The following is a 20,693-nucleotide window of genomic DNA, read 5'->3' on the forward strand; positions in this document are numbered from 1 at the left end:
TCCTCCCCCCCCGAAAAAAAAACCCAACACACTTTGAGTGGCACTGCTGTAGGCTTAGGGGACAGGGGATGGGCATATTTTGTATCACTGAAATGAGTGAAGTTGGCAACAAGGTCAACTCTGAAGCCACAAACCCCTGGGCCTGTGTTCTCTAATCACCTAAGTTAACCAGTCATCTACCCTGATTGAGAAATTACAGATGGAGGGGCCCTTCAGAATGGAAATTAGGACTTACCCCATGCCATACTGAAGGGAGCTGAATGGTCCATGCATTAACTTACAAAACAACTCTTGAAAAATTTCTTTCTTTAAGAACTAGCAATCTTCTTTCCCCCAATTGCTCTTGTATCTTAATATGAATTTCCTATTTCCTTATGTTTTCTCATGGCCAAAAGTGTTTGACGCATTTCCTGAAAAATGAAAGATATCCAATCAATGTTTGTGATTGAAAATTCACATTTATTTCAATAAATACTATTTATATTAAAACTCCAGGGAAGAATGATACCATATGTATACTACACAAGTCTGAAATGATGACACACTCCCTATCTGGAGCTGTAGTACTAAAAGGAAAATATTATAGACAAACATTTTTTTCATTATTGAAGTATAATTGACCTACAGTACTGTGTTAGTTCCAGGTACACAACAAAGTGACTCAATATTTCTACACTTTACAAAATGATCACCACTATAGACAAACATTTAAAGTGACAATTTATTCAAATGAAGTTGGGGGGAATAAGAAGAAAAGAGTTAAATTCAAAAGTGTTTACTACTTTGCATTATGAAAGAATTCACATATTTTAATATTCATGCTATAAACCTAATGTTCTTGTTATTATAACTTGGAGGCTTTAAGCCGTGCATGATTGCTCACATAATAAAGACTGCCTTCATAATAAAGTTTTGTATAAATGTCTTTAAATCAAGAGCACCACGTTTCATGTTAGTCTTCAAAAATACAATTAGTCATTATTTTTCTAACAATTCATAAATGTGACTCACATAATGAGTGCATGCAGTTCGTCACTTGTGGAGACCAATAAATCAATCTCAGCACCTATTAAATACTGAAAGCTTTCCTAGGTACGACTGGGTAGGGATGGTAAGCGGTTAAAAAAGGAATATAAAATTGAATTCTGCTCAAGTAGGGTATAGGTTAGTTGGGAACACATGAAACAATGAGGCAGTAGTCATCCTCTCTTTGTAGAGTGGGGCTCTGTTCCAACCCCAGCACCCACCCATCCTGAAAGCAGACAATGAGAGAAGAATGCCTAGGCTTTCATTAAATGTTACATCACTCAGTCCAGGCCACAAGGCTTGAGGCGATGGAGCATAAACAAATGCTGCATTACCATTGTCAGTATCTCTTCTGTTTCTTAACTATCGGAGTTTTAAACTTATCAGAAATTTTAGAGATCTTTAGCCTTACTTCCCTCCCAGAGAAGACAGGACTTTGAAGCAGCTTCTGGAAGGTAAGGTACATTGACCCCTCTTCTCCCTCTTCCTTGCTTTTCCTGCTAATATAAGCTGACCGGCAGAGTTTAGGAAACCTTTGGGTCTATAAAACACTGCAGTCTACATTGCCCTCTCCCACCCACACCACATTCAAACCATAAAATTCACCTCCTTTTAGAGTTAGACTTTAACCTAGTCTATGTATCAGAGTCATAACAGTCTCACCCTATTTCTCATAACCACTAAAACAATTGGGGACTTGCCTGGTGGTCCAGTGGTTAAGAGTGTGCTTCCAATGCAGGGAGCCTAGGTTTGATCCCTGGTCAAGGAACTAGATCCCGTATGCCTCAACTAACGATCCCACATGCCACACTGAAAGATTACGTGTGCCGCAGCTAAGACCTGGCACAGCCAAATAAATGAATGAATATTTAAAAAAAAAATTGAAAAAACTCACGGTTTCTTGGAACAATAGGCACTTTTTTTTGGCTGCGTTGGGTCTTTGTTGCTGCACACAGGCTTTCTCTACTTGCGGCAAGCAGGAGCTACTCTTTGTTGTGGTGCACGGGCTTCTCATTGTGGTGGCTTCTCGTTGCAGAGCACGGGCTCTAGTTTATCTCACAACAGGCACACTTTAATGGTGGGCATACTTTGAAGAAGAGAGGAGAAATACTCCTACTGATAAAGCTGGTTGGGAGATGAATTATCCAGTAGGCTAGGCTATTCTGTTAAATACTCAAACTCCCAAGTCTTAAAGAGTGTGCGCGAAAGTAGCTTACTTTTCCCTTCTGTGAAGTTAAGTGTGAAACCTGGCAATTCCCTGCCAAGTAGTGACTCTGGGATTTGGGATCTTTCCACTTTATGGCACTGTTAGCACCCAGGGGAGACTTCCTCAGGGTCCAGGAAAAACTTAAGACCTCATGACTTAAGGCATCCTTGAATGTAATGAATTAACTTCTCTCCTATGCATCTAGAATACATCTACTAACTAGAATACATCTACTAAATAACCATCCTGGGAATAACTAAGGAAATAGTCACACAAATAATTTTCTGTGGATTTAACTTGCTCATGAAGCCGAATCCAGCCTCTGTACCCTGACACTGAATTAATTTTCAGAGACAGAGTTTTGGATGAAGTAGGAAAGAATAGCTTATTGCTTTGCCAGGTAAAAGGGGCCACAGCAGGCTAATGCCCTCAAAACTGTGTCCTGACCTGGAGAGGGTAGTGAGGAGTTTTATAGTAACGGTTCAAAGAGGGCGTGATCAGCTCGTGGACGTTCTTCTGATTGGCTGGTGGTGAGGTAAGTGGGAGTCGGCATCCTCAACCTGGTTCCAACCCATCTGGGGTCTCTGTTTGTGGGCAGCACACAGTTAACTTCTCCCACCTGGTGGGGGATTCAGTATCTGCAAAACAGCTCAAGATATTGTGTGTATCCCTTGAGGGGGAACCAGGACCCTGCCCCAAGGCTGCACTATTGTTTCTTGACTCTTCCTCCCTTGTCTCTGCATCCCCTCCCTTCCCTAATTAGCAACTGTTTGAACCTGCTCCTTGTAACTGAGGAAAGATCCCGGAGGCTGAATGAAGCCTATTTCCCGCAATCAAGAAACGGGGACGCAGAAAGGCTTTTGTGCCCAGGAGCCCCACAGGGCCCTGCTCAGTGTCAGTACCATTGCACCATAGGAGGTGCTCTAGCAGCTCGAAGCCTTAAGTAGCCGTGACAGTAGAGGTGCCAGCCCAGAGTCTTAACAGAAGAGAGGGGACACCAGACAGGAAGAGTAGGGTCCTCCAGACCAGGGTTTGGGTGTAGGCACTTGGTCTGGGTTCAGGCAGACCACAGCAGAAAGGAGAGAGCTTCTCCCTTCTGTGACACATTATACAGTATCTTCCCCTGCATCACAGTTCTCCCAAGTGCTCTTTCCACTTCCCAGAACCTTTGGTAAAAGGTTTTGTTTATCCCTTCTCAGTCGATGAAATTTCATTGTCCCACTAAAGCATCTAATTCCCCAAGGGAGCCTTTCCTCCAAGCTTTAGTGCACTCTGGTTAACTCCCCAAACCCTCAATCTCAGGTGCCAGCCATGTGCTACTAACCACTGAACAGAGACTTCCCAGAGCAACACAGAATAGGTTTTTATTGCTTCACACCTCCCACCCCTTCCCCAAGAAAGAAAAAAAAAATTCTACATCTTTACTGCTAAAAGGCTGAAAAGATTGGAGAGGTTAGAGACAGAAAGATCACCTCACCTTACTGGATTTATCTTGCACTTTTTTGTCCTCTAAGAGTTCCAGTTACTCTGTAGTCATGGATTTAGTTAACATTTAAAGTGCCCCTTTGTTGTCATGTATACACTACTATGTATAAAATAGATAACTAATGAGAAACTACTGTATAGCACGGGGAACTCCACTCAGTGCTCTGTGGTGACTAAATGGGAGGGAAATCTATAAAAGAGGAGGTATATGTATAACTGATTCACTTTGCTGCACAGCACAAACTAACACAACATCGTAAAAGCAACTATACTTCAATAAAAATTAATAAAAAATAAAGTGTCCCCTTTGACAGGAGAATGAAGTCGATGAAGAAATGATTTATAATCCACCTTCCATGGAGGAAAGATGACTTGGACCCAGTTTTAGAGAGCAGGCATCCTCCTGGACACATTCAGGTATGTTTCTGCCTGGGAGACAAATATGAGAGTCCTTTGCCTATGACAGCTGCTACTTCCTCAATGGACCATTCTTTCCCCTTCTCTTATAAAAGTGTACCCATCCTTCAGGACTCAAGGCAAATGCCTCCTCCACCTTCTCCCCCCATCCTCTTGCAACTTTCATGGCACTTAACTCTTTCTTCAAGCAGACTTGAGCCCCTACCACCTTAGGAAGCCTTCAGGAATAACATTTGTGTCTGATTCATTTCTGTACACCTTGTAGGGACTGGCACAAATTGAAAGCTTAATAAATATTTTGAGATGATTCAAGCCCGTGTCAGCCTGAAATGAGAGTGAGCAATCAGATCCACAACATAGATGTATCGCAGGAGAAAAGGTGAATTTGAAAAAGACAGTTCTAGGACGTACATGAAATTCAAATGGAATTATATATCTTGATCCTTACTGTGAATGCTTTTTTTCCCAAAGAGAAAAGTTACACGTTTCTGCAGTAATATATTTGCTTAAGTATCAAAATGTATAGAGAAGTATTTATTTTTATCTCCTGGTCCATAACGTATCCAAAATATCTTACTAGTCCTATTCTATAGATTATTAGTAATAGCTGAGGGCCTTCACTACAGTGGGTACCTAAGGATTATCAAGTGGATGAATCTAGACACAGGTAAGAGATAGGATGATGGTACACATGATCTTCCAGGTGTGCGTTTAAAGCCAAGTCTTTTCCTCCACATTTACAAATGTCACAACAAAATTTTACTGACTCCTGACTAGATGCAGGTATTTGATGATAAACAGTTCAGGATTCACGATGATGAATAAGCCCTACTTTAAAGATCTTCTATTCTATTGAAGAGTGAACAAATAGAAAAATAATAACAATGTACAGTGGGATATAATACATTTCATATGAATCATTGAAACAAAATATTGAGGGGTCAAAGGAGAAATCACATCTGTTCGGATGAATCAGATAAAAGATCATAGAGGTGGCTTTTGAGAAAGACCTTGAAACAATAGAATTTGATGGCAAAGTAAAGTGATTAGAAATAGGAAACAGTTAACAAAGGGACCAGCAACAGAGAATTCAGGCACGTGATGAAAGGGTTTTCATCCTCCCAAGGAATTTTTTTGGCAAAAGAATGTCATTTTGTTGAATATACTTGGATGGGTGGTTTTTCCTCAACTTTATTCGGATATTATTTTCTTTAATTGACTCAGTGTAAGTGAGACTGTGTGAGGGATGTTGTATGTGTGTGTGCACGCGCACACACGCGTGTTCCTGTGAGTAGGTATGAGCTGAATTGCAGTGCCTTTTATGATTTTAATCTAAGAGCAACTCTGCCCAAGAATCACTGGCTTCAGGAACATGACTGTGTGTTTGCTTCCTTTGCTAGTTTCCACCATCTCTATCTTGATATTTTCCTTCTCCTTGAAAAACGATTGTTGTCTCTGCCTCTTATTTCTCTGCAATTTGGGAGGTTAACATCTGTTTGGTTTCTCCCAAACTTCACTTCCAGCCTTTCCTTTGGATTTTCACTCTTCATCTTATCTCCCTACATTCACTGTCGTCCTGAACTGGGAAACCAGGAATGCAGTTATCACACAAAAATCAAATACCAGTTGATGTGGCAAAAGATAACTTTTGGCACGTGTAAATTGGGGGACTAAATTTATTTTCTTGATTGAATCGAAAAATTTCCTGTATCAAACATTTTTATTATACAACTAGACGTATCTTCCACACATAAGCAAAACTTTCCTGTGCTGACCCTGTTATATTTAAGGTATGGAACAAAAATAAACTAACAGATAATAATTTGTGCTTTGGAAGTATAAACGGAACCATAGTTTGTTATTATTTCCCAGTTTATTCTCAGTTCTCTAATCTCTGGTAGTATAAATACGGATGCATTATGAAATCATTCCTAATAAACTGTGATATGTTTTAAATCCATACCAGTCCTGCCCTCTGTCACAGCTGTGCTTTTTAGCATGCATAAAAGAAAAAAAAATCAATGTTTGATTCATTCCTGTTTGGTCTCTTTTGCAACCTGAACTTACATATTAATTAATCATGATGATGATGGTACATTATACTTATTTTAAAATACAGAAAACACAGCAACCAGCTACAGGAATTCTTCTACAGGAATTTCTTCTGCAACTGCTCCTTCCCTCAGGCCATATAGCCTACTGCCTCACCATCTGTTACCATCCCTTTTCTTCATTGCCTCATTCCCCTGTCCTTTTTCCAGCCTCCTCTGCCTTCATTCTTTGCCAGGCATTTAACATGAGGCCCTCACAAAGAAAACAAGTTTATGAGAGAAGGAGATAAATCCTGCAGTTTCATAAAGGTGGTGGTGGTTTGCTGCACTTAGGTAAAAAAATTAATTTTCTCTGTGCACTCACACCACTGTTGTCTGTTTTAGCAGATAAGCTTCTTGTGAGCAGGGACCATGTTTTTCTTAATTAGGTATAGACTTCTTAAAAGCTTTTCATCCTGGACCAAGGTCTCAAGGTCCGTGTTGGTGCTCAACAAATATTAAACACAGACAGTCATTGTCTAATGGCATTTATTAAACTTCGCTTTGCACATATTTCTGTTCAGAGAAAGGTTCAGCAGCCAAAAGTCCTGCCTGCTAGGAATTTATGCTGAAAAACAGACAGCACTGATGCAGCATGGCATTAAACCAATAAAATGAAGGAAACATTTTACATTGTGTTTATGTACACAAATAACTGACAGAGTTTTCTCAAGTAAATATTCATATTCTTTGTTTTGATTGGCTTTCAATCAAATCAGCTATCATTTGAGTGCTGAGTCTCAAGTCCTCTGTCAAGTTCAGAGAAATATGGAACAGACTCCTTCCATAAGAGACATCACAACTTATTCATAATTACTTAAATTTCTATATTTATAAATAAGTTAACCGCTTGCATAAATGCTCTGACATGATGTAGTAAAAATCACTTGAGTAGATGGTTTAAGTGGGGGCTAGGGTTTGAGTATTCTAAGGAAGTGTCCGGTGGATTTCTGCAGCTGTCCCTTATTAGACCTAAACATATTTTTAAAAAATATGAGTTATAATTCCTCTAATCTGTAACTGAGAATGTCAGTCAGATATCTACCATCTCTCCACCACCATCTATAGCATCCTTTTAAACCATAACTATCAAAGAAGGTAATTCCTGATCATTTTCTTTAAAAGATAGAAAGTATACCTTGATATGGCCCAGACTGGCATTCGATCCTGAGATGACTTTGGCACTTTATGAATGAAAAAACTGTTTACGTGGTACCATAGCCTTTAAATCATTCAGTAACCAAAAAGTCACTAATATATTAACAGCAATTCATATCCAAAAAACATTTCCTATTGGGTAATGATCATATATATATATATATATATATATGTATATATGATAAGTGAGGGCATCTTGCTCAGATATTTTTCTAAGGCTTTAATGTATTCATTGATTCCTAGAAATTAACAAAAAGCATTCACACATTTATTCACCTATTCAGTTATTTCTTGAATACAGATTATATGCCATGCACTGTCCTTTGTACTATGTATACATTATTGAGCAAAACAGACACAATTTTTACCCTTATGAAGCTTTCATTCTAATTAGAGAAGCAAATGAAGCAGGAAAGGGGTGATAAGGAAGCTGGAACTGGGATTGCAATTTTAAAGAGAGTGTCAGAGAAGGCCCCACTGAGAAAGTGACATCTGAGCATTGATTTGAAGACAGGGAGCTAGCCACATGAGTATTTGAGAGAAAAATGTTCCAGGATGAGGCAAATGCATGTGGTAGGGGACCCTGCCTGGCGCATTTGAAGGACTCACTGCAAGAAACCAGTGAGACCAGAACAGAGTAAGTACAAGTATAAATAGCAGGAGTCTATAGAAGGGGTTAGCAATATGAGGGGGGAGGGAAGGATGTGAAAGGATGGGTACACGTTCCATAACCTCCGCAGGACTTTGGCTTTTACTCTGGTGGAAGGGGAAGCCTTTGGAAGGTTTTGATTAGAGGTGGGATATAAGCTGACTTGGGTTTTAACACAGTCACTCAGGCTGTTTTGATATTGACATGAACAAGGGTAGGGACGGTGGAGCTAGTAAGAGGTAAGGACTATTTGTATCTATTTTGCAGGTAGAGCTAATAGTATTTGCTTATGAGAGGGAGAGAGAGAGTCATCAAGGATGACTGCACATTTTGTGTTGCAGAGAACTAGAAGAATGAATTGCCATTCAGTGAAATGGGGCAGACAGAGAGGGGCAGTCTTTGATGGGAAGGTCAGGGCCTCCGTATTGGATATAATCAACTTGAGATGCCTAGTATACGTCACAAAGAAGATGCCCAGTAGACAGGTGGACATCTGAGTCCGGAGTTCAGGGAGGAGGTACAGCCTGGAAATATAAACTTGGGTGCTAGTAGCATACGTATGACATTTAAGGCCATGAGGTTTGACGAAATCACCAGAGGAGCAGGTATCAACAGAGAGTACGTTCATCATTTTAAAAATGTATGTGGTTGAATAACATATTACTTAGACTAAACTCAATTTCCTCAACTAGTACAGAAGCTGACTTCTACAAATTATAACACGTTATAGTCTGATCTATTTTAAGTATTGGCAGTTTACTATCAAAATTATTTATACAATTATTTTGTTTTATGGCATTTTCTTTATTTGGGGGGAAATTCTACAATATTTTTGAGGTAAGCACACAAAGTTTTAGTCTAAAAAAAATGAGACATTAACATGAAGTTTCAAATTAAACACCAAAATTAGAGAAGGCCCTCATTGCATCTGGAAGGCACATGATAACTTTAATCATCCTCAGAAAAAGCTCCATCATATTTTCTACAGGCAAATTAAGATATAAAAGTAGATGTACGGTTAGATTTTGTAATAGGTATGGGTTGACCAGAAAGTTAAATAAAGCAGCAGCTAACTGGTTGGAAAAAATGGTTCCTTAACTCTAGCTGACATGTCACCCTAAATTGCTAAGGTGTCTCTGTGGAATTTCATCCTTATTTGAATCATGCAGTCTCCCTGTAGAGAGTCCCTTTAATTAAAACCTATTTTATTTAAGTAACTGGAGAGAAATCCTGGGAATGGAGGCAACAGAATGAAAGTTCTTTCTTTGTTACACATGTGCTTCTATGAGCAAGTGCATTACATCTAGCACTTCCTGGTTCACACGTGCAGATTTTTTTAGGCACAACAGCATCTCATCTGTAAGATGTTCAAAGACAATATCTTCCATCAAAAACCAGCATTTTGGATACTTTTTTGAGTTATAGTGGGTGAAATTAATTATTTTCTAGAAAACTCTTAGATTTCCCTGCTGGTAATCACTTTGACATTTCTTTTTTCACCACTCTCTGAAACCAAAGCTAGAACAGCTTTTTAAAATGAAAAGGTGTGAAGTTTTATCCAGAAAGGCTTGCACACAGAGTGTGAGTTCAGTTACACAGTGATTATGGAGACGGCAGCAGGAGTATAGATCCTTTTCCATTTCCCAAGCTGAAAGCAAACAGAATTTGTTCTCACTGATACTGCTAAAGACTACAGTAAAATCAATAAGATCATTTGAGAAGCAGCAGTGTGTGCTAGAATGAGCACAATATTTGAAGGGGAAAAATGAGAATTAAATTCTGAGTGGCTTTCTTACCTCTTACGTGCCTGAACGTGCCTCCTCATTTGGAAGCCAAAAGGGCTGTTGGTAAGCTTAAAGAAAGGATTACGCGAAAGTGCTCCTTATGGGGTAGGCAGTCACTATATTACTCCCTCAATTTACAACATATTTTATTAAAATTTTAACATTCTTAAAAGAAGAACATCTTGATAGAACTGTTGTTTGTATTTATAAACTTATACAAGGATAGAATGTATCTATTTACCTAATGATTATCTTATTGTAATATTTGCACTAATAGTACCAAAGAATTACTGAGTTTTACATTTGGATTTCTACATTTAGCTTAAAATGTTTTCAGAGAAATGGCACATTGGATGTGCCAGTGATGCTGCATTAAAATGAAAAGTCATTGTATATGCAAACGAGCAGAGAAACAGATCTTCATGGCATAAATTCATGATATAAAAGTGTACCTGACAGGAAAAACAAAGGGAAGATACTCACAAGTAGGCAAAACTCTATGCCCTTGTCATTGAGACACATGCAAAAAGATTGCCTGTCCCGGGACTTCCCTGGTGGCACAGCGGTTAAGAATCCGCCTGCTAATGCAGGGGACACGGGTTCGAGCCCTGGTCCGGAAGATCCCACGTGGCGCGGAGCAACTAAGCCTGTGTGCCACAACTACTGAGCCTGCGCTCTAGAGCCCACGAGCCACAACTACTGAAGCCCGTGTGCCTTGAGCCCGTGCTCCGCAACAAGAGAAGCCACTGCAATAATAAGCCCGCACACTGCAATGAAGAGTAGCCCCTGCTTGCCACAACTAGAGAAAGACCCCGTGCAGCAACGAAGACCCAACAAAGCCAAAAATAAATAAATAAATGTGTATTTAAAAAAAAAGATTGCCTGTCCCATGTCAGGCAAAACAATTAAAAGCTATAGAAATTACCAAATGTCTTGGAGTAGACCAAAGAATTTTTAGGAGAGGTTATATGAACAAGTCATGACTCATGAAAAATTATCACTTGACTGCTGAACAACATCTATCTTCAGATGCTTTCCAGCTGACTTTCAAGAGTGTTTAAATTCTATAAATGTTTACTTCAATCAAGGCAAAAACAAAACTAATTTGACACTAAGTCTTGAGGTATCCCATCAGGACTAAAGGTTGTCTAGAAATGAAGGCCTGTGATAAGTAAAGTACCCTATTAATACTCTTCTTTCTTGGAAAGGACCAAATGTAATTAAAGTCTGAATATGAAGAGATCTGAGACACAAGTTCGTTGTGCCCCTGTGGGAGAAAGTAAAATATAATTGCATTGGTAAATGCATATACTATTTTTGTTGGTTGACTATAAAAAAAATGGCGAAGTTTCTTCAACAGACAAATGTTATGATGGTGTCAAACGTGATAATTTAAAAATTAATTAAAAGGCTTCTATTTGGAATGGTAAAAATTTAGATTTAAAGAATATTTTTCTTTCTAAATGGTTAAGTATTCTGAATACAGTTTATTATTATAATTTTATTTAGAAGCTATTTCTGTGAGGTAGGTAAAAGTATGTCATATTATTTTATAGGTAGGAAAGTGGACACAGAGGTGTTCCATGGCTTTGTTCGTGTGTTAGTTATCTGTCACATGACAAATCATCCCAAAGTGTACCAGCTTAAAGCAACACATATTTATTATCTCACAGAGCTTTTAAGGGCCAGGAATCTGAGCGTGGTTTAGCTGGGTGATTCTGGTTCATAGTTTCTCATGAAGTTGTAGCAAGCTGTTGGCCAAGAGTGCTGTCTCTGAAGACTTGACTGAGGCCACACAATTGACTTTCAAGCCCACTCATATGCCCACGTGACTATTAGCAAAAGGCACCAGTTCTTTCCCACGTGGGCTTCTCCAAAACACTGCAACACAACGTGGCTTCCCCCAGAGCAAGTGAGAGAGACAGAGCGGTCAAAACAGAAACTGTGATGTCTTTTATAATCTCAGAAGTGACATACCATCACTTTTTCCTTATTGTATTGCTCACACAGACCTAATCTGGTAGAATGTAAGAGGGGACTATACCAAGCAGTTGACCACTAAGAGGCAGGACCATCTCTGGGGCCATCTTGGAGAATGGTCTCCACAGTTAGTGTACCATGACTGGTGACAAAGCTAGTTCCAGTGCTGCCAATCTTACTCTAAGATGTTAGAAGAAAATAATTCTATTTAGAAACTAAATAACTGCCCTGCACCCTAGAAGGTTAAAAGATTTGGAATCAGTTTATTTCTTTTTTCATGGCAATAGAGTTAATAACTTGATAATATTCACCAAGAGTTTTCTGAAAGAATGATATGATAATTCAAGCCATGTGGATGTCCATGTACATACAAACTGGGGACAGATCAGACAGTGCTTGTCAAATCACGCTAAGCTGAAAGCATGCTCACTAACTCCTCCTAGCCTTGCAGTGCAGGGCAGGAGGTAGAGGGAGAGCCCTAGAATTGCTGGCATGGAGGATGCTAAATGGATTCAGAAAGTCCATTTCCAGCCTGTGATTTTATGAGCTCCAAACTATATAATACCTAGAGAAAATTCTGGTGGGCAGTTGTCTAATTTGCAGAGAAACTTGCAGAATAATATGAATATCTACAGCTTAGAGTAAAAGGTCTCAGGAGCAACAGCTACTAAAAATAGCAGTGTATTTATAAGAATTCTTAATGGCATCTGGTCCTCCATGCTATTAGACTCCTTCAAGAACTTCTCTCTGGCTCTTACAGCTCCTGGCATATTTTGGCCTCAATTTATTCAGGATAAATTTCCTAAGGATTCTTCTTTTATATCTTAAATTGTTTCATCAATTCATAGTGAAAACATGTGCCTTAACTAGTGCATAGGACCTATTATATTTGGCTGTAATCTCATATTTCATCAACTCTATCAAACCACTTGGATTTTAGAGCATCTGTATCAGAGAATTTTTGTTTGGGGTCCGTGGACTACTGTGGGGTTATTAGAGAAATACTATGGGTCCATGGTGCCCCCCCCCCAAAACATATACATTCTCTCAAGTATTTTTGACACTGCCTCCAGTTAAAATACCACTTTATCAAGGCTTGTAAACCTTCACAAGAGTTGTCCCCCTAATCTAGCAAACCTCCTTATGGTACACATTTTTAATGCCAGTGGGATTAAAGAGAATCTAATCAGATGGACTTGGTCCAACTAAATTTACAAGTTATTCCTTCCTCTTAAAATTCCATTGAAAAGGCAGAATAAATGAAAATATAAGAATAAACTCACAGTAACATTGGAAGAATGAAAGAATGCTACCCCCAGGCTGAAAGAGTGATTTCTGAAAGATATAAATATATTACGTAAAATTCAACAGAAAGGAGGAACTTACAAACATATACAAATGAACAGAAGATTCTCCAAAATAAGGTGAGTCTTCCTGGCAGAAACTTGTAATAAGGACTTAGTTACTGGAATCCAGTTCAAAGAATGGGCCATGGGCTAGTAGGCTGGTGTGTTAATCAGCTTTTGCTGTGGCAACAAACACATCCCAAATCTCATTGGCTTGCAACAGTTAACACCAGTTTCTTTCTCTTGTATATGAAGGTTGGCTAGGGAATCTTAGCTTAGTATGTGGGTTAGGTTCAAGTCCTCTCTAAACACTTTTAAATTCCAGGACCCAGGCCGGAGCACATCATGTATGAATATATAGCACATCCTATCTGGGGTGTCCTGTTTTCATGACCAAAGAATAGAGCACAACAAGGTGAGTGCAAACATGTGATACCTCCAAAGCTTGTGCTAAGAACTGGGACACATTCCATTTATCAAAGATAGTCACAAGACCAAGCCTCAAATCAGTGGGATGGGAAATATACTCCAATCCACACAGGATAGGAAGAAAACAGTGTAAGTAGTTGAATAATAAAATCTACCACAGTCTTCCCCTTTAGTCACAAATAGTCCCTTGATTCAAAATATAAAATGCATTCACCTTATCCTCAGTAAAGAAACTCCAAAATTCTACTCAAACATGCCATCAGGCTCGAAATCCAGGACCTCAGGATAGTCCTTTTATTGGTTCCAGATATAGGTCCTCTTGATCCAGAGACCTCTGACCTAAAATGTCAAGTTATCTGCTCTCATAGCAAACAGCATACAATGTTGGAACAGGAACAAGATAACCACAAGAACCTTTCATATTCAGAAGGGTAAGAATGGGAGGCACGTAGTATTCACTGATCCACAGTAATTCTGAAATCTAGCAGGACAAACTTTGCAAGTTTCCCCTTTCAGCTGGTAGAGCACTGACTGGACACCATTCTTACTCCCTGGGAGTGATGATTATTCCGTTCTGCTCCATTAGCTCTTGACTCTGCCCTTGGAAATTTCTTCCGTTTTCATTTTTCTCCCTGACACATCTGAAAAGGGCATCAGAGAATATTATGTCCACTGTGGCTGAACATCATCTCAGCCTGCTTTCTTCTGGTCTAAAATTTGAGTGCCCAAGGGTCATTTTACATCTCAAAGAGTCATGGTACCTTTTAGTCCAGATTGGAAATGCATTTATCAAATCTTGTTGTTTTTGTTTGTTTTTGGTTGGTTGGTTTGGTTGGGTTTGGCTTATTCTTACCTATTTTATTTCATCAGCTCCATATGCAAATGTCCTTAACAAGAATTCTTTGCAAAATATGACTCTGAGTTTCTGATATGACTTTGAGTTTCTTGGGTGTCTGTGGGAACGTGGTCTAAAAACCCATTATGAGTCACTTTGACCAGCTGAAAGGACAATCTTGGGTCTGATTAATCCAATCTGTGGGTCCTTTAAAAGATGCTACTGTCATGCCCTTGTTATTTCTTTGCTCTCAGCTCCAGTGTTGAACTTGATCTCACTAGATCTTTCTCAGTCAAGATGTTCTCAATTTGATCTTTGAGTGGTTGACCAGGAGAGGTAATTGTATCATTCAGCCCTGCAAGTGACAACATTTATAGATTTTCTCTCTTTCTTCTCACTCCTAATTTCAAACAGGTTAAACCTTTTTTGTTTGTTTGTTTTCCTTTGAGTTAATATCATTTTCTTACCCTACCAGTAACAATCAACTCATCTACCAACATTCTCCCTTCCTACTGCATCAACCAAAGACGGGAGTTCATCAGATATTTTGAGTACGTTAAAGATACTGCAACAGGCAGTTAAATCAATTGTCTGTCTCTATAATAGCATGGATTGGTTTTTTTCCCCAACTTTCTATAATAGTTTCCTTGCCATTCACTGTTGTGCCCTAAAGCCAATGACATATATTTTAGTTTAGTTTTATTGGTGTTTGCTGTTGTTGTTTAACAGCATCACCCCATTCCTCGTACCAAATTTCATATTAGTTAACTTTGTTACAGTACACACAATCAGTGCCTTACAGTAACATACATTTACTTCATGCTCATAGATCTGCAGTGGCTTTTTTCTAAGCTTTGGGTGGGGAGGGAGGAGTTCAGGTCTGTTATATATGCTTGTTTTCCAAGATCCAGGCTAAAGGAGCAGCATTTGCCTGGGGCATTCTCTTCTCATGCTTGAATGGGGGAGTAAAAGAGCATAAGCAAACAGCGCAGATACATTTAGAAGGCCTCTGTACCAATGCGACATATCTTTGCAATAGCCAAAGATGTGGCCAAGCCCAACATTACTAGGGTAGGTGAGTATAATTCTCCCACAGTTAGGGCAAGACAGAAATGGATAGATACTAAATAATATTTCAGTTTGCCATACCCAGGCAGTAATTAATAGCCGTTGTTGAGAAATTGTGTCAAGGATGCATTTTCATATTTGTACCAGTATTGCCCTTAGGATAAAACTACAAGTCAAGTTTACTTCTCACAAAATAATTAGGAATTCTGCCAGGAGGCTCTCAAAGCAGGTTCTAGTGCTGTAGAATTAGAATATTGTCCTGCATAAATTATAGGGACAGGAAAATCCTACACTGGGAAACCCACGCAGACCACAAAGTAGGATTCATAAATGAGACAAGAGAGGGTCAGTCCTTATCAATACAGGAGACTTTTTCATTTGACCAAAAAAAAAAAGAGTTAAAACTTTTTTTTTTAATTTGAAAGAATGTGGGCATAATACACTTTACAGTTCTCCCCAGTAGCCAATAATCCTTACTATATAAGATGCTCAACATCACTGGTCATCAGGGATAGAAAGACAGATGTTGTATGTTTTCACTTATATGTGGAATCTGAAGAATAAAAGAAACAACTAAACAAAACAGAAAGAAACTCACAGATGCCAAGAACAGACTCGTGGTTGCCAGAGGAGAGAGGGGTAAGGGGAGGGGCAAAATGAGTGAGGGGGATTAAGAGGTATAAAGTACTAGATATAAAGTATTAGATAAATTACAAGGATATAATATACAGCACAGGGAATATAGCCAGTATTTTATAATAACTTTATATGGAATATAAACTACAAAAAGATGAAATTACTGTGTTGTACACCTGAAACTAATATAAGTCAACTAAACTTCAGTTTTAAAAAATCAGCTTAGAATATTCACTTTACCTACTTGGCCTCTAAAGGCAATGTACTTTCTCCAATTCTGCAAGGACAGTCTGTCTGACACAAATCTCCTCACTCTGCCCTCCATTATGCCAGGGGCAAAGACCACATAACTGGAATCCTTGTTGACCGCCACAAAAACTGAGATTTTCCCCAAAGTTGAGGAAATTCTCTCTAGTGACAAAAATTGGTCAAACATAGGGACTTCCCTGGCGGTCCAGTGGTTAAGAGTTCACCTTCCATTGCAGGGAGTGTGGGTTCAATCCCTGGTCAGGGAACTAAGATCTCACATGCCTTGCAGCCAAAATGCCAGAACATAAAAAAAACAAAAAACAAAAAACAAGCAATATTGTAACAAATTCAATTTTAAAAAGACTTAAGAAAAAATTGGTCAGACAACCTCACTCACAAAAAGTTTGAGAAAAATTTATTATGAATATAGAGCTTAGAAATTAATACACAAGGAATAGTCATTAAGGAAACAGTTATCCTGTTAAGAAACATTTTAAGTTATTGCATTGTATTTTACACATATATATTACATTATATTATTATATTACATTTAAGTTTTAAATATAAACTAAGTAGACCTTTAATTCTTAGATAGAAGGTAATGTAATAAGAAGAAAAGGAAAGAGAAAAGGAGTGAGAGAGGAGAGGGAGAAAGGGTGGAAATGCTGTGAAAGCAGTAATCAATTATTAGAAATGAAATTCTGAAATGATGCTGCAACAATAAAATAAATAGAACTAACTAGCAGAAGGGTCACAGGTTAGAAACATTGAAATATGTAAATTTGAGTTAGTTTGCAGAAAGATCGAGCCAAAGTTTTCTTTCAGATTGCCAAGACGAGTAAAAAATAAAAATTCTGAGATTTAAAAAAAATTAAGAGGTATGGAGTAACTGTGTTGAACATTCAATAACCACTGAAAAGGGAAGATGTTTGCAATATTTGGCAAACCATATGGCAAAGATACCAGACAATCATAACAGATACCAGGCCAGTCAGAATGGAAGTCACCTTATACATCACGCTGAGACTTAGCCCACAATTAGCACAGCCTTAATAGGAGACCCTGGAGTAGAAAACAGAAAGGGCAAATGGGTAAACATACTCAAAGTTCTTAGAAAATAAAATTTTAATTTAGTTAGTAAGGAATAAATTGGCTTCAGAGTTCTATACTGCAGTGTGCTTGCTGGAATACAATATATCAATATTGTGAAAATTCTGAAGAAGAGGAAGAATGGTGATGATTATGATGATAATTACTATTCCTTATAAGTATTTTATTCCTTAATTCTGTACTCATGCAATACCTCCAGTTACTTGCATCTTCAAGATGCAAGTAATATAATCCTAAAATTATGTTACAGATAATCTTAGGATTTTCACAAGGAAGCCCTTGGTGTTTCCTAATACTGAATTTTCTTTCTCTCCTGCCCCTCAGATAGATCCAGCTGGCCTTCCTGTCTGGCATTTGATTCTTTTCTTGGCCCTAAGCACCGTCTCATGTTGCTCTGTGGGGTGATAATCACATCCTGTTCCCATTGTAGCCCATGCCAGGCTCTCAGAATATCACAGTAATTGAAAAACCCTAATTTGAAACTTGTGGCAGAGAGGAATTTGCTGTTTCCTTGTGATCAGAAATTAAGACACTTTCTTCTTAAGATACATAATGTCAAGCAAGTAGGAGATGATTCATTAAACCATGTTCAGAAAAACCCAAACCATCAAACCAACTTCTCCCATCATAAACACCAGAAGTTTCTTTCTTAGACTTCATATTGTTTACAACTTCATTTTCACAGCAGAAGATAAGGGAACCATGTGGTTCAATAGACAGAGCCTCTCCTTTCAAACAATAAAGACCTAAATTTGAGCATGACTTTCTTCATTTACAGGTTGTATAACTTAAAAATTGTATTAACGTCTCAGAGTTTGTCTCCTTCACGTATAAAATGTGACTAACTGCTAACTTGCAGAATTGCTGGAAGAATATATAAAAACAATACCTGGTACTTTAAAAAATCACATCTGTTTTTACTTTTTTAATTATTATTTTACTCCCAAAGGACTCTGATTTTCCATACAATTAGCATAGTTATAGAGGAAGCTTTCTACAGAAGGGAATGCCTTTCCTGTTTTGGCAGCCTGGTCAACAGATTTGTGAGCTGAGTGATGGGCCAATTTGTTGCCTGGATGAATTATACTCAAATAACTTCACTACATCTCCCCAGAGGACTGTTGATAAGGTTACAAGCTCATCAAGATCCTGCCCTGTGTAATAGAAGCTAATTGGATTTGAACTGTGGTCCCTTAAAGCAAAAACCAGGCTGCCAGGGGTCTCACAAAGCTGATTGGAGTTCTGCCCTCCTTTGCCCTCTGCTACCTTCTACTTTTGACAACTTAAGGTGGCACGAAATGTTTCTGGGCATCTAATGCTTTGGGGGCTGTGATCAAGTCTGGGAAAGAAATTTGTCAAGTGGCAAGTTTTCTCCCTCCTAGGAATTAGCATTCTCACTTACCCCCTAGTGCCATATCAAATGTATATAGAGGTGTTAAAGATGGGGCTGAGACCACACCATGCCTTCTGTGTAGTTTCTGCTAACTCTGATTCTAACATTAGACTTTGAATAGGGAGCTTGTTAGAGTAGTTGCTTACCTTGGTAAATAAATGTTAATTAATAAAATATTACCTAGAAAAAACTTGCATGCATCGTGTTTCATAAACACTTCCTGTTTTGTTTCTTCATGAAATGGTGGGGAACAATTACTTCCATTTTTCTTTTTGAGGAAAGGTATATTGTGTGTGTTTCTGTTCATTCCTTAAATTGTTTCACATGGAGCACCTCTTCTTGGCGCCAACTTTCCAGGGTGACCTCTTGCTGTAAGTCATGCAGGAGCGGTGGTGCTGGTAGAGTACAGTCTGCCCAGCAGGATTTGTCTCATGCAGCCTTGGGTTTCCAGGGGGTTATTCTAATCATATCTATTTTCTGTAAGCTCTTTAATCAGCCCTTAATCCTCCCTCCTTCCTTTGCCAGAGCTAATTAAATCCTTTATGGGAGTGGGCAGTCTCCATGATGTCTGCAGGATGGGACCTTTGGGAATTAGGCCTGGGCTCTTCTGGTGGTGATGACCAGAGAGCCCAGTGCAGAGGTGGTGAAGACTGTTTCATTGATCCCAGCAGGATGGCTGAGCTACCATAATCTTTTGAGAAGGTGGGATTTCTCCATCAGGAAAAAGGGTCCTTTCTGGAAGAGTATTCAATACTGGGAGTTACACAGGAAGCAGGGAAGGACTCAGACGTCTAGCCTGAAGATCTCTGAAATCTTGCTTAGTGAAAGGGATACTGATGGTGGTGTACCCAGATCACCTCCACATCTATCACCACAACTGGAAGGTGTTGATGACATCATTCACACTAAAATGATGTACAGGGCTTTGGTTCTTTCAGTGATCACCCACACATTCATCCTCTCATTCTTCAGACTTCTTATATAACAATTACAATCCATCCAGCAATTAATCATGTGCTTCCTGATGGCATTTCTTATTTCACTGGCTTGAAGTATTATTTAGTTATTGGCATGTATCTGAATGGTTATTGGCATGAATCTCTCATTTCTCAGTAACCAGGTCATTTATTTTCTTCCTTACATTGTTTTGCTAATTACATATAATTTCTCAAGATCTCTATAGGTGGAAGGAATGTTTCCTAACTAGAAAATCCCAATGAGTTGCAATTCAGATTGCCAGGACATCAGTTCCATTCCTCTGCCATTCATGTATCAGATGGACTTCTTTTTTCTTTTTTAGTTATTTTTAAATTGAAGTCTAGTTGATTTACAGTGTTGTGTTATTTTCTGCTGTACAGCAAAATGATTCAGTTATACACGTATACATTCTTTTTATATTCTTTCCCATTATGGTTTATCACAGCATACTGAATATAGTTCCCTGTGCTATACAGTAGGACCTTGTTGTTTATCCATTCTATATATAATAGTTTGCATCTGCTAACCCCAAACTCCCAATCCATCCCTCCCCTTGGCAACCACGAATCTGTGCGAATGAACTTTTATTAAAGTAGGTTTACTTTTTTCACAAAGTTCCTACAGTATACTAGGCTAGGCTGTAAGGATGCTCTTATTTAAAAGGATTTGACTTTTCAGTAGAACAGAGCAGTGCCATCCAGTAGAACTTCCTGTGACAATGGAAATGTTCTATAATCCATATTGTCCAATTAGGTAGCAATGAATCCATTACAATGGGGTACTTGAAATGTGGCCAGTGTGACTGAGGAACAAACTATCCAATTTTGTTTCATTTTAATTAATTTAAATTTAA

General features: G+C 38.6%; 1 long non-coding RNA gene across 1 annotated transcript in view; it reads left to right on the top strand.

The window, feature by feature from the left end:
- Positions 1-1,344: 1,344 nt before the first annotated feature.
- LOC132594403 (uncharacterized) overlaps positions 1,345-20,693 on the top strand; it is a 155,954-nt gene continuing 136,605 nt past the window's right edge. Inside the window, exons 1-2 of the long non-coding RNA XR_009560562.1 lie at positions 1,345-1,481; positions 4,033-4,135. This is a non-coding gene — a long non-coding RNA (uncharacterized lncRNA). The remainder of the gene's footprint in view (positions 1,482-4,032; positions 4,136-20,693) is intronic.

Source organism: Globicephala melas, chromosome 21 (assembly GCF_963455315.2).
Source record: "Globicephala melas chromosome 21, mGloMel1.2, whole genome shotgun sequence".
NCBI classification, from domain to species: Eukaryota; Metazoa; Chordata; class Mammalia; order Artiodactyla; family Delphinidae; genus Globicephala; species Globicephala melas.